Here is a 15,171-nt window from a genome sequence, read left to right on the forward strand (position 1 = left end):
GAGTCAGGCAGGACCAAGGCTGTGGTGATGAAAACGTTGGCAGGGAAGTCTCATTTTTTCTGGGTTAAGAATTTGGCCCCTGTACCTCCAGATATTCAGCATTCTATTGATGTACACTTTTTGTCGCAGTTGTTGTGGGCCTTACTGTCAATGTATTCTTCAGATTTTGAGATGCAGGTGTTTTGTATTGCTTTTATGATGGTTTACCATGGGTCTAAGACTGATCAGTAGGAAAGTGGTCATTGGGTTTAAAGGCAGGCTTGCTCAGATGCTGTGGTGTGCCTGGTGGTTCGGGCAGGGTAATATCAGGACCATCAGGGCTTGGTTGATGCATGCCAATGATTCCCCCATGACCTGTTTTGGATTCTTTAATGATGTGTGGAGGAGGTTGGCCTCCCACCAAGCAAGTTTGGGACTCATTACTTCCAGATCGGGGTGTCCATATCAGCCACTGTATCAGGTTCCTCTGTGGAGGATATTAAAACCCTGGGCCACTGGAAGTAAAATGGCAAATGTCCTTTATTGTAAGTATACACATATAGCACACTATGGGAGCTAGTCTGACCTGAAAGCAGCCGTGCGTTCGCACACAACAGTCGCATCCAGAGAGTCTGCACATGCACAGCATCTATAGTGTGCATGCGGAACCCATCACTGTGTTGGAATTTAATGGAAATAAATTTAATGTTAACCTTACTGCTGAATACATTATGTTAACAATGGCCCTCATTCCGAGTTGATCGCTAGTTGCCGTTGTTCGCTGCATAGCGATCATTTAAAAAAACAGCAAAACTACGCATGCGTATGGGCCGTAATGCACACACACGTCGTACGGGTACAAAGCGCATCGTTGCTGTGCAATGCTTCTAGCGATGATATTATTCACACAGCCGATCACAAGGAGATTGACAGGAAGAGGGCATTTATGGGTGTCAACTGACCGTTTTCTGGGAGTGGTAGGAAAAACGCAGGCGAGACCAGGCATTTGCAGGGCGGGTATCTGACATCAATTCCAGGACCTCTATCGCTAGGCTCATCGCACAGGATAAGTAACTTCAGGGCTGGTCTTGTTTTGCACAAAATGTTTTTGTACCGCTCGCCTGCACATGCGATCGCACACTTGCAAAACAAAAATAAACTCCCCCGTGGGTGGCGACTATGCATTTGCACGGCTGCAAAAAGTAGCTAGTGAGCGATCAACTCGGTATGAGGGCCAATGTGTGTAACATTTGTTTACCAATTGTTTTGGTTTTTTTGAAAATTATTATTTATTATACTACAGTATTTTTTCTTATATCCTGCATTTTAATTTCAAATTTTTTAGGCTTCTTCCTCTGTCCTGGGTCTTTAGAAAACCTGAATCAACCTGTACTGGGATCCTTGTGAGTGTACAGTGGTATATTTTTAATAATGATTTAACTTTACTATGTAGTATATTTTAAAAAACTGTGTGTGATTTGTGGTTATTTTTTTATTCAATATTGTTAAATTCTAAATAAGTTGTGTTCAATCAGTGCCGTAACTAGACATTTTAGCGCTGTGTGCATGAAACGGCATCGGCGCCACCCCCTTAATTAAAATAGGGCCAGTACAATCCAAAATATGGGGGCATGGCTTCATGGGGGAAGAGGTGTGACCACAGAATAATACAAATTTTTATTACGGTGCACAGTAGTCTCCATTATTCAAATTACACAGCACAGTAACGCCACTACACCAGGTATAGCCCCTTTTACACATTACGGCAGGCAGAGTCCCCTTTTTACACATTACCATAGACCAGAGTTGTCACCAGTGAGAGGAAGCGGAGTAGCAGACGGCGCCCCACACAGCCCTGGGTACAGAATGACACATGCTACCAGCCACTGACCTGACAAAGTTTTATTACAGTTACTAATCTGCAGACATGGACACACACAACCCAGCAGCAGAGGTACAATGCTTATGTTAACAGATACCCCAAGCCAGTGGCAAACACAGGATTTTCGTGGGGGGTTTCTGAACATATATCTCACTGTGTGTGCGTTTTTATATATAATATATATATTTATTTTTTTCAGGATTTTTAAATGCAGACTTTACTTTCTCAATATTTTGGGGTCAGCTGTAATCAGTAATCATGATAAATATGTATACAAAGGTATTTTGGTTTGTATATTTATCATGACAGTGGGGCATGGTAGGCCACAAAATGTTGAGAAAGTAAAGATGCATTTAAAAATTACATATTGTATATACATACAGTACATCTGTACATATACTGTACATAGACATACATACAACATACTTATATACGTACACACAGCATACACATAAACCAGAAGACCGACAGACACATCCACATACCCCCACCACCTACTGTAACAGAAAGCACAGCCACCCCCCCACCACTACTTACACACACACACACACACACACACACACACACACACACACACACACACACACACACACACACTGTACAACATCTCACACAAAAAAATGCTGTGGTAATATATTATAGACATCCCCCCCAACGACCGAGTCTGACCAATTTATGTGACACAGACCCATCTACTCCAGCGTTAGTGAGAGCGCCACGGAGACAAGCAGTTACTTACTCACTATTTCAGCCTTATTCCCTTTGCTGCCACTCTGCATCCAGATTCCTCAAAGCCGTCCAGCCTCCCACACTATCATGCTAGGAATGGATACTGCTGCCGCAGACGTGGCAGACATAGCCTGCCTGAGCTCCCATGCTCTCTTAAAAAAAAAAAAAAAAAAAAAAAAAAGAGGTCAGAAGCAATGATGCATTGGCAGCCGGGGGGGGGGGGGGGGGGGGTTTCTGAGTACCCTGCATGTGCGTATGGAGTCCACAGCACCTCTCATCTGCCCTTTACCTACCCGCCCAGTAAACCCCTGCAGGTGGACTCCAGTCTCCACTCCCCGTACAGAGTACATGTGGGAGTGACAGAGAAAACATGCCAGCAGCGGGAGAGCTGCAGCATCGCTGCCACCAATTACAGTGCGCTGTTGCAGCTCCTCCCGAGTCCCCCTCCCTCCTCCTCCCGGAGCTCAGTTTGACTCATTACAATTCCGCTGCCAGTTGTACCTTCAGGGCAACTGCTGTGTGCCAGGCACCGCTGGCACACATGTAGTTACAGCCCTGTGTTCAATATGATTTTGTTTAGTTCAAGTAACTGCTCTACGAAACTGAGATATTAGAGTTAAAGATAAATTATTGAAACTTAAGAATTGGACATAGCACTTTTATTGACAAAATATATCTGTAAATAGACAATCAACATTTAAAATGACATTCTTACTATGATCCCTAAGTAATAACACCTTCATTCATTAAAAAAATTGTATTAAATTGTTACATAACACCTTCATTCTGTCACATCTTTCATTATTATCTAAAACACTTAGATATATTTGTACAGTACATATTATTTCAATAGTGATTATTTGTTGCCTAGATAACACTATATAATATACTGTAGAAGGCAATGTCTGTTTATTGTGGCTTTGCTCCACAAATTCATGTTGCTGACTTCATTAGTAAAATCTTTCTCAACAGAATAAACACGACCCTGAAACAATGAAGGTAAATCACAGCTACTGAGCACCACAGAATATATAAATTTAGGTGTAACTGTACAAACTGAGGTGGACATCAGGGCCAAAATACAGAATTTGATTCTGGACCTGATGGTGGATGGCTTGTGTTTTCTAAAAGACCTCCAGTAGCTTTGTATTCATTGACCATTCAGTTTAATACAATTTACGTGACAATGGAAAATTACTTTGCTTTACACATAAACCCATCTGCTTGTTGAGAACAGAGTGAGGATAAAATAATCTTGCTTAGTAACCTACTCTCTGCACTGTGCTCCACACAGACTATACATTTCTATGAAGTTTTGGATAGACTGCTTCATGCCACTGCCTGCTCTAAGCACACACACACACACACACACACACACACACACACACACACACACACACACACACACTTATATTTGCGGTCAAGTATTTTGCAGTTGATTGTTTTACCCTGTATGTCAAAGCAATCCTAGGAAAATATAATTGAGTGATGTTTGCTTTTGTCAGTGGTTATATCTTTTTGATGATGTATTTCACACATCCATGGTAACATGACCTTAGATACAGTACCAAATAAAAACATCAGCAGACTGTGTAATTGTCATCACTTTACCTTCTGCGACTGGGACCACTATATTGGGCAACTTGGCCTACTGTAAATTTTGACCAATAATTTGAACAGCAATTTTTAGTAATATTTTTTTTTAGGAAAGAAAAACTAAATTATCATAATGCTTTTTTGTTATAACTTGACGAGAACATCATGGCTGATTGAGAAATTTTAAGCTATAGTCAAAATGTTGCAGTATTTTTTTACTACAAATAGAAAAAGTAATGAATACCTTCATTATTTGAGAAGGCAATGTTCTCTGGGAAAAAAATAGCAGAGTTTTTTTGTGATGCAATGAAAAAAGTTGCATTTCCTATAATGAATGCTTCACTATATTCTTGCAAACATTTGGCAACTTGAAAACTGCTATTAAATCAGTAAAACCAGTATAACTGCCTGTTTCAATCTAAACAATGTTACCTGTTACCTCTGTCTGGCCTTGACACCTGACAAAATTCATTATCACCTAAATGAAGGACATTCCTACGTGCACTTTCCAATTGCAAGGAGGCAATGTAAGGCCATCAGATTTTGACCTTGCAGAAAAGAAATAAACAACAACAATTCTGAGTTCATAGCATTTTCACCCTTTTGACTAGTCATTAAAGACTTAACTGTACTGCTTTAGTTCCCCTTTAATTATTTAGAGGGATGTGAATTATTATTTTGCTTACTAAAGGCTTAAATAACAGTCAAATACTATAAAATGTAAAAGTATTTAATACTGAGGCGTTCTGGTGTTTTACAGTTTGCGAAAATTATTTAAACCATTAGACAACATTGAGTAAAGTAAGTGGCTAAATACTGTTTGCCCAATTTCGGTAAAAGGTCCAAAATAAATACTGTAAATATATAGCAATTATCAGCAGTAGCAATGGCTACTTTACAAAAACATTTTATATATTGTTTCCTTTACATACAAAAATTAAAAAAGTGTGAAACAAAGTATGTATTTTTTGTTTACTAGGAAATCACTCATCAAATATCTAAACCAGTTTAAAATCAGTAATAAAAACAATCAAGACTTAAAGAAGACAAAAAGATTCAGGTCCTAGAATTGTCCAATTCATCAGTCATGTTGATCCATTAACTAAAATTGCCTTTGTCACCTTATTTTTTTATTTTTGTTAAAAGCACTGCATTTGAGAATACACTAGAAATATGGTCAGTTTTGTAATCAAATATCAATTGAATCATAATATTGGTTCAGGGCATGATAAAAGGGGCTCACAAACAACATATCAATGCATTATGTTACTCAGTTTCTCAGAAGCATTCTATAAATTAGAAATAACTAATGAAAAAGGGGGGGGGGGGGATTTGTAAGTAGGTGACATCATTTCATCAGTAATTGTTTTGTCAATATCTTTTTTTGCCATTAGCTGTGTAGTGATGTTTTGGAAGTACTGTCACGCTGTTCAGGAAAACTATGGATTTATTGTTTTTGCAGACTCTTCAATCTTATATAATTTATTGCTTACTTTGCAGAAGTGAGGATGACAGTGACTCGAAGAATGATTTCTAGAACTTTGACTGGGAAGAACTAATATCAATTCTTTCTATGGTGCACATTCTGAATCACATTAAATACTTGTATATTATACACTGTACATTCAAAGCTCAAATATAAAGTAAAATAGACATACAGTATTGCATTATTACTGCATTATTATTTCTACTGTGCTGAAATCTGGGTTATTTTAAAACACGAAGTCTAAGTGACAAAACGCGTACTTACCTCATATTCAGATAAGGAAAAATCTGTTTACTTGATCTTATTGTAGTTTTTATACATTCATTTTTAAGTGTTTTAGTTCAGCTGTGATTGTATTGTTGTCCCTTTTTATATATATATGTCTTTTTTTAGGTAATAAATAGTTTTATTATATTTATTATTGGCAATTTTACCTTATTGATTGACGCCGTTGGTCGCAATATATCCCTCATCCCCCCATTTCTCCTACATTTCTCCAGGGAATTACCACCCCTGTTTACATTGAGGGACCCAGCTGATGCCCCACTAGCAGCATAGGGTAGTGTCACATTATATTGCCATCTTTCACACAACATATCTGATTTATACCACATGTGGCGCAGTAATAATCCTTGTCTTTATTTTAAAACACATTAAAGTTTTACTGCATATTATGTATTGCATACAAAGACAAGGTTGCAGGTGCACAATTCAAACACTACCAATTGATTAATAATAATAATAATCATTGCAATAAAATTTAGCATTTTGAGCAAGGTTCTTCGCATAGTTATGGCCATAAATAACAGCTTGTTGACAGCGTCCAGGTAATCTCATTAATTGGGCAAGTCCCATACATATTCGGGGGGTACTAATCTAGGGCATGGGACACCACAAACCCAAGCAGATGAGTGACCCCAGGGCAACACTTGAGTGAAAAAATATATAGTGAAAATAGTAAAGATACTGTAGGGGTAAATTAGTGAGAGGTAACGAGGTGAGAAACAAAGTAGTGAGAAGTGAAGGTGGGAAATTAGTTACATTAAAACAACACCCACAATAGGGATGAAAGGAAATATGAAAATAAGTGTTAACCTGAGTTGCTCCTGAGGCCAACCAGCCACAGCAGTCCAGGGGGACCCGCACACCAGAAACCCACCCCCCATCTGACAATCTAATATACATTTGTACTGGACTCACCTTGCTCTGCATGCAGTCTAAGAAATGTCAGGAACCTAATTAAAACCAATATATAGGACAGGAGGGCGTGGGTGCAACCATATTATGTATGTCTTGTTGTTTAGTGATCCTCCCAACAGGGGTGTAGCAATGGCAGAGCCGGTGGAGCTTGATCTAGCTGCACCATCCAAAATTACATCCTTTTTTTCTGGCCACCACTTGCACTGACCACAGGGAATTGTCTCCCAATCCCTGGCAGTACATAATGTTGATGTCCCCACTGCTAGTGGCTGGAAATCCCTGGCCACCAGCCTCCTTTACTCCATCCCAACTTCCGCTGGCTCAATTTGGTTTTCCTACTGCTCTGTGATGCCTTCCCTTGACTCCGTCTGTACTCCTTTCTTCTCTGTCCTGTCTCCCCCTGGCTCCATCCCTACTCCCTTCTGTTCTATCCCCCTAGCTTCTCTGTTAATTTAACTTGACCAGTCCCACACACTGTATAGTTACCTGTACCTTGGTACCCATTGTGCTGGACATTGGATTCAGCAAGAGCCAGCTACCTTGGTGAAAGATAAAGTGGAGAGAGATAAACTACCAACTAATCACCTCTTAACTGTCATTTTTCAAACACAGTCTGTAACATGGCAGTTGGTAGCTGATGTGCCTTATCTCTCTCTCCACTTTATTTATCTCCAAGGCTTAGCACATTTCCCACACTGGTGACTATCAGTTAGTAAGTTGACATTAGCACTGCTGCTCAGAATGGATCACAGTCCCACTGATTGAGTGAGCAACCCCTTCCCTGGGCTTCAACTCTTTTTTCCCCCATGTGATAATTAAGCAGTGTTTAGTTTCTAATACATGTATATACATGTATATAATGAGATTTATGGTAAGAACTTACCATTGTTAAATCTCTTTCTGCGAGGTACACTGTGCTCCACAAGGATTCACACCGAGGTGTAGAGTAGGATCTTGATCCGAGGCACCAACAGGCTCAAAGCTTTTTACTGTTCCCAAGATGCACAGCGCCGCCTCATCTATAACCCTGCCTCCATGCACAGGGAGCTCAGTTTCGTTAACCAACTCAATGCAGTAGCAGATACCAGAGACGACATCCGCTCGTAGCCAATTACACCACACACTCACTGCCAGAGAGGGTGTCAGTGGCTATGCCAATACCAACCCAAAGAAGCTAAGTGCGTCCGGGTGGGTGCCTTGTGGAGCCTAGTGTACCTCGCAGAAAGATATTTAACAATGGTAAGTTCTTACCATAAATCTCGTTTTCTGCTGCGGGGTACACTGGGCTCCACAAGGATTCACATCAGGGATGTCCTAAAGCAGTTCCTTATGGGAGGGGACGCAATGTGCGAGCACAAGAACCCAGCGTCCAAAGGAAGCATCCTGGAAAGCCGCGGTATCGAAGGCATAGAACCTAATGAACGTGTTCTCTGAGGACCACGTAGCTGCCTTGTACTAATGTTCAAGGGTCGCACCACGGTGGGCCACCCAAGAAGGTCCAACCGACCGAGTAGAATGGGCTTTGATGGTAGCAGGAACCGGACGACCGGCCTGTACATAAGCATGTGCATTCACAATTCTAATCCATCTGGCCAGGGTCAGCTTGGAAGCAGGCCAGCCACATTTTGTGAAAACTAAACACAAAAAGAGAATCAGATTTACTAATGGAGGTGTTAGGCGCGGCGGTCTTCGGCCGTGCCCTGACTGAGCAGCGGTCACGGCCGCAGCGCCTCTCTCCTTCCCTGTCCCCCGCACAGCGCCTAACAACGCCAGGACGCCGTGCGCACGATAGCCGCCGGGTCCCTGGCAACGCAGGACGCCGTGCGTGCAGGGCCGCCGGGTGCATAGCAACGGGGACGCCACAGGTGGACCGCGTTCCCCGTTGCTAAGAATAGTTAATTAGGTGCTCGTGCAGCAGGGCAGCTGCACGGCAACTAGTAATTAGGGTCTGGAGGCTGGTCCTGCTGGCCCTCCTGTTATTGGCCAGCAGGGCCTTTTTATGTGAGCCAGCACACTGCAGCCCCGCCGGTGATAGCTTCTTGTATGCTGTTCCTGCCTTGCAGAACTCTGTTCCTGTCAGCCGTGTTTGGTGGATCTTGCTCCCTGCCCTTTGGTACTTTGGAGGTCCGAAGCCGGTCCTGGGAATCCTTCAAGTCCTTGCGAACCTGTTTGTCATCTGGGGTTCTCGCCCGGTTTCGTGAGTAGCGGCTTCTGCCGCGTGTTGCGGCCTATGCCGCTTAGTGTTTACTTTACTGTGAATTGGTGCATTTGCGGAGGTTTCCGCTTTCACTGTCCTCCCCGGAACTCGGCGGTGCCGTGTAGGGGAGTGGACAGTGGTTTCTTTGTAGTTCTTTTCCTTTGGCGGCGTGCCGCACATACGTTTAGTTTTTAGTTAGTTTATAGCCCCTAGCGTGGTTGTTTCAGTTAGAGGTCCCCTTGTTATTACCCTGTCTCAGTTCACGCCTTGTCTCTCTTTAAGACCTGAGGGGGCATCGGAGTTGGGCAGACCTAATCCGCCCTTCAAACACGGCTGCCATGGGCCCAATAAACCATAGTCGTTCAGGCGTGAATTGATAACACGGGTAAGACAACGGAGGTAGGGTGCTAGGGGCTATTTCCTTACCTTTTCCCAATCCCAGCATTCCGTCTTGGTGCTCAGGACTCACTACATAAGATCTCCCCTGTCCTGAGCATCAGGATCGTAACATTATCACCGGCCCACATAAAAAAAAAGGGGGTTTAATTTTTTCTGTTGTATTGGTGGGCCTAGAAATTCGGCCTCATGAATCCGGCAGGTTTAGGGCCAAACCCCAGTCAGCTTTTGGTTAACCAAATACAGGAATTAACTCAGATGGTTCAGGACCTTACTCTTCGGGTGAGATCGCAGGAAGATCTTTTGCGAGCCTCCCCGAGTATGGTTCCAGAACCAAAGATGCATTTACCTGACTGTTTTTCGGGTAACCAAAAGGATTTTTTTAATTTTAAGGAAGCTTGTAAGCTTTATTTTCATTTAAGGCCCCGTTCCTCTGGTACTGAGTCTCAGCGGGTCGGGATTGTGATGTCTCTACTTCAGGGTGATCCACAGACCTGGGCGTTTGGGCTAAGAGCGGATGATGCTGCTTTGTTATCAGTAGACGCCTTTTTTAAATCCTTAGGCCTCTTATATGACGACCCAGATAGAGAAGCATCAGCTGAGAGTCACCTGCGTGCCCTTAAGCAAGGCAAAAATCCAGCAGAGGTGTATTGTACTGAATTTCGCCGTTGGTCGAACGACTGTGGCTGGAATGACCCGGCCCTGCGCAGTCAGTTTCGCCTCGGCCTGTCGGAAGTGATTAGAGACAGTCTCCTTCAGTACCCCGCTCCTGAGACTCTAGACAAACTCATGGAGCTCGCTATTAAAATTGATCGTCATCTCCGAGAGCGGAGGACTGAAAGAGGAACAACTTTTAGGCCTAATCCATGTGTATATACTTTTCCTGAGGACGTCGAGGAGCCCATGCAAATGGGTCTCTCCCGGCTGTCCCCAGAGGAAAGAACCAGAAGGTTAAGTTCTGGTCTTTGTTTGTATTGTGGTGGTAAGGGACATATCGCACGTAACTGCCCGAACAAGCCGGGAAACGCTCTGACCAAGTGAATTGTGAAGGGGTTCACTTGGGTCTGCAGTTAATCTCCTCTAATAATTCTCTATTAGTTCCGGTAAAGATTTCCTTTGGCAGCCTCAGTTTGTTGGTGTCGGCCTTCGTCGACAGTGGAGCTGCAGGAAATTTTATGGATTTAGCTTGGGCTAAGGCTTTAGGCGTCCCACTGATACCCTTATATAGACATATCACCATGCACGGCTTGGATGGGGGTCCGCTTTCCAATGGGGTTATTACTCACCGCACACCTCCAGTATTGCTGACAGTGGGGGCCCTACATTCAGAAGAAATAGAATTTTACCTTACACATTGGCCCTCATTCCGAGTTGTTCGCTCGCAAGCTGCTTTTAGCAGCTTTGCACATGCTAAGCCACCGCCTACTGGGAGTGAATCTTAGCTTCTTAAAATTGCGAACGAAAGATTCTCAAAATTGCGACCACACACCTCTTAGCAGTTTCTGAGTAGCTCCAGACTTACTCGGCATCTGCGATCAGTTCAGTGCTTGTCGTTCCTGGTTTGACGTCACAAACACACCCAACGTTCGCCCAGACACTCCTCCGCTTCTTCAGCCACTCCCGCGTTTTTCCCAGAAACGGTAGCGTTTTTTCGCACACACCCATAAAACGGCCTGTTTCCGCCCAGAAACACCCACTTCCTGTCAATCACATTACGATCACCAGAACGAAGAAAAAACCGTGAGTAAAATTCCTAACTGCATAGCAAATTTACTTGGCGCAGTCGCAGTGCGGACATTGCGCATGCGCACTAAGCGGAAAATTGCTGCGATGCGAAAAAATTTACAGAGCGAACAACTCGGAATGACCCCCATTGTCCGGCAGTTCCAGTAGTTTTGGGTCACCCCTGGCTTGCCTTTCATAATCCCACCATAGATTGGCAGTCTGGGGAGATTTCCCAATGGGGTCCTTTTTGTGTTAAGGAGTGTATTTCCCATCCTGTCCGGGTTGCGGCAGTTACCCCAGAACTTATTCCTCTGGAATATCAGGATTTTGCTGATGTGTTCTCCAAGGGAAATGCGGACGTTCTGCCTCCCTATCGGTCCTATGACTGCGCTATAGATTTAGTTCCTGGGGCCACTTTACCTAAGGGGAGATTATATGCCCTCTCCGGGCCAGAAACCACGGCTATGGATAATTATATCCAGGAAAGCCTGAAAAAAGGCTTCATTAGGCCTTCGAAATCTCCTTTGAGTGCAGGATTCTTTTTTGTTGAGAAAAAAGATGGGTCGCTCAGACCATGTATTGATTTTCGGGCTCTGAATAAAATTTCTGTTAAAAACACCTACCCTTTGCCTTTGATTTCAGTACTTTTTGATCAGTTACGCTCAGCCGTTATCTTCTCAAAAATCGATCTTAGAGGAGCTTACAATCTCATCCGAATAAGATCTGGGGATGAGTGGAAGACGGCTTTCAGCACACAGTCGGGTCATTATGAATACCTGGTGATGCCCTTTGGGCTGTCAAATGCTCCTGCGGTATTTCAAGAACTCATCAATGATGTTCTTCGTGACTTTCTTGGAAAGTTCGTTGTCGTTTATTTAGACAACATTTTGATTTATTCTGAGTCTATGGAACAACATATTACCCATGTGCATCTGGTTCTTCAAAAACTACGGGAGAATCATTTATACGCAAAACTAGAGAAATGTGATTTTCACATCACGGAAGTGTCCTTCTTGGGGTATATTATTTCTCCCCAGGGATTTTTCATGGAACCGAAAAAACTCCAGGCCATCCTTAATTGGGCGCAACCCACAAATTTAAAAGCAATTCAGCGCTTTTTAGGGTTTGCAAACTATTATAGGCGGTTCATTCATACCTTTTCTGATTTGGTCGCTCCTATAGTAGCATTGACTAAAAAAGGAGCGGACCCTTCCAATTGGTCGCCTGCAGCCGAGTCTGCCTTTCGGGCCTTAAAGCAGGCCTTTGTCTCGGCTCCTGTTCTCAGGCACCCTAACCCGGAGCTCCCATTTATAGTCGAGGTAGATGCCTCAGAGGTTGGAGTGGGGGCTATCCTATCTCAGGAAGACTTGGAGTCTCAGGAATTACACCCTTGTGCCTTCATGTCCAGGAAATTCTCCTCCGCAGAATCCAACTATGACGTTGGTAATCGAGAATTGCTGGCAGTTAAATGGGCTTTCGAGGAGTGGAGGCATTGGCTGGAGGGAGCTAGGCATACTATTACAATGTTTACTGACCATAAGAACCTGCAGTATATTGAGTCAGCTAAACGGCTTAATGCTCGGCAGGCACGTTGGGCATTGTTTTTTACTCGTTTCAGGTTTATTATCACCTTCAGGCCCGGTTCCAAAAATACTAAAGCTGATGCCCTGTCACGTTGTTTTCTTCCGGTTCACAATAACCATCCTGCTACTACCCCCATAGTTCCATCATCTGTCATCCGGGCAGGCCTCACACAGGATTTATTTACTCAGTTAGTCCAGCTTCAACAGCAGGCTCCTAAACCGACTCCTGCTGATCGTCTCTTTGTCCCTGAATTTCTGAGAGGCACTGTTTTAGCTGAGTTTCATGACAACAAAGTCTCTGGTCATCCAGGTATCACTAAGACCTTGGAGTTAGTCTCTCGCTCGGTGTGGTGGCCTAGTCTTTCTAAAGATGTAAGGGAATTTGTCCATTCCTGTCAGGTTTGTGCACGGCATAAAGTTCCTCATTCATTGCCGATCGGGCAACTCGTACCTTTAGCCGTTCCTCTCAGGCCATGGTCACATATATCCATGGATTTCGTGGTGGATCTTCCTCTTTCAGCCGGATTTCGAGTCTTTTGGGTGGTAGTAGATCGTTTTAGTAAGATGGCTCATTTCATTGCTCTTCCCCGATTACCCTCTGCTCAAGGGTTGGCAGTCTTGTTTCTCCGTCATGTGTTCAGGCTCCATGGGTTGCCCAGGGATATTGTCTCTGATTGGGGTCCGCAATTCATTGCTAATTTCTGGAAACGTTTTTGTGCCTCATTAAATATGAAACTCTCTTTAACATCTGGGTACCATCCACAATCTAACGGACAAACCGAACGAGTTAACCAGTCATTAAAACAGTATTTACGGTTGTATTCGGCCAAACTCCACAATGATTGGTCTGAATTTCTTCCGTTAGCCGAATTTGCTTATAATAACTCTTGTCATTCTTCCACCAAGGAGTCCCCATTCTTTTCAGTCTTTGGCTTTCATCCTAGAGCCAACTCTTTTTTCCCCCTCATTCTCCAGTCTCCTCGTTGACCTTAACCTCCCATCTCAGAACAATTTGGAGAAAGGTGCATCTTGCCTTGAGAAAAGCTGCCTTCCGAGAAAAGAAATTTTCTGATAGGCTCCGACGTCCTTGCACTTTTAAGGTGGGAGATAAGGTATGGTTGTCAACTCGCAACATCAAGCTCCAACAACCTTCGGCTAGATTGGGACCCAAATTTATTGGACCATTCTTTATCATTAAGAAGGTCAACCCAGTTGCTTTTCGGCTACGCTTGCCGAGATCTCTCAAAATTGGCAATACTTTTCACTGTTCTCTTTTGAAACAGTATTTTTCTTCCAGGAGATTTCCTCGGAGGACTTCTCAGGGTAGATCTCCAGTGGATGTTCAGGGGCAACAAGAGTTCTTGGTGGAGAAGGTTTTAGATTCTAAGCTTTCTCGGGGTCAGCTCTATTTTTTGGTCCACTGGAAAGGTTATGGCACTGAAGAAAGATCTTGGGTGTTGGATAAAGATTTACATGCTCCTAAGCTGAAGAGGGTTTTCTTCCAGGAGTTTCCCCGGAAACCTGGCTCTAGGGGTTCTTTAACCCCTCCTCAAGGGGGGGGGGGTACTGTTAGGCGCGGCGGTCTTCGGCCGTGCCCTGACTGAGCAGTGGTCACGGCCGCCGCGCCTCTCTCCTTCCCTGTCCCCCGCACAGTGCCTAGCAACGCCAGGACGCCGTGCGCACGATAGCCGCCGGGTCCCTGGCAACGCAGGACGCCGTGCGTGCAGGGCCGCCGGGTGCATAGCAATGGGGACGCCACAGGTGGACCGCGTTCCCCGTTGCTAAGAATAGTTAATTAGGTTGCTCGTGCAGCAGGCAACTAGTAATTAGGGTCTGGGGGCTGGTCCTGCTGGCCCTCCTGTTATTGGCCAGCAGGGCCTTTTTATGTGAGCCAGCACAATGCAGCCCCGCCGGTGATAGCTTCTTGTATGCTGTTCCTGCCTTGCAGAACTCTGTTCCTGTCAGCCGTGTTTGGTGGATCTTGCTCCCTGCCCTTTTGGTACTTTGGAGGTCCGAAGCCGGTCCTGGGAATCCTTCTAGTCCTTGCGAACCTGTTTGTCATCTGGGGTTCTCGCCTGGTTTCGTGAGTAGCGGCTTCTGCCGCGTGTTGCGGCCTATGCCGCTTAGTGTTTACTTTACTGTGAATTGGTGCATTTGCGGAGGTTTCCGCTTTCACTGTCCTCCCAGGAACTCGGCGGTGCCGTGTAGGGGAGTGGACAGTGGTTTCTTTGTAGTTCTTTTCCTTTGGCGGCGTGCCGCACATACGTTTAGTTTTTAGGTAGTTTATAGCCCCTAGCGTGGTTGTTTCAGTTAGAGGTCCCCTTGTTATTACCCTGTCTCAGTTCACGCCTTGTCTCTCTTTAAAACCTGAGGGGGCATCGGAGTTGGGCAGACCTAA

General features: G+C 44.2%; 1 long non-coding RNA gene across 2 annotated transcripts in view; it reads right to left on the bottom strand.

The window, feature by feature from the left end:
- The window catches only part of LOC134917121 (uncharacterized), a 43,713-nt gene that overhangs the window by 623 nt on the left and 27,919 nt on the right, over positions 1-15,171 (bottom strand). Inside the window, exon 2 of one of the 2 annotated variants that reach the window (XR_010177413.1) lies at positions 2,601-2,742. The exons of the other annotated variant lie outside the window; for it this stretch is intronic. This is a non-coding gene — a long non-coding RNA (uncharacterized LOC134917121). The remainder of the gene's footprint in view (positions 1-2,600; positions 2,743-15,171) is intronic. 2 annotated transcript variants of the gene reach the window in all.

This window comes from Pseudophryne corroboree, chromosome 1 (assembly GCF_028390025.1).
Source record: "Pseudophryne corroboree isolate aPseCor3 chromosome 1, aPseCor3.hap2, whole genome shotgun sequence".
In the NCBI taxonomy this organism is placed as follows: Eukaryota; Metazoa; Chordata; class Amphibia; order Anura; family Myobatrachidae; genus Pseudophryne; species Pseudophryne corroboree.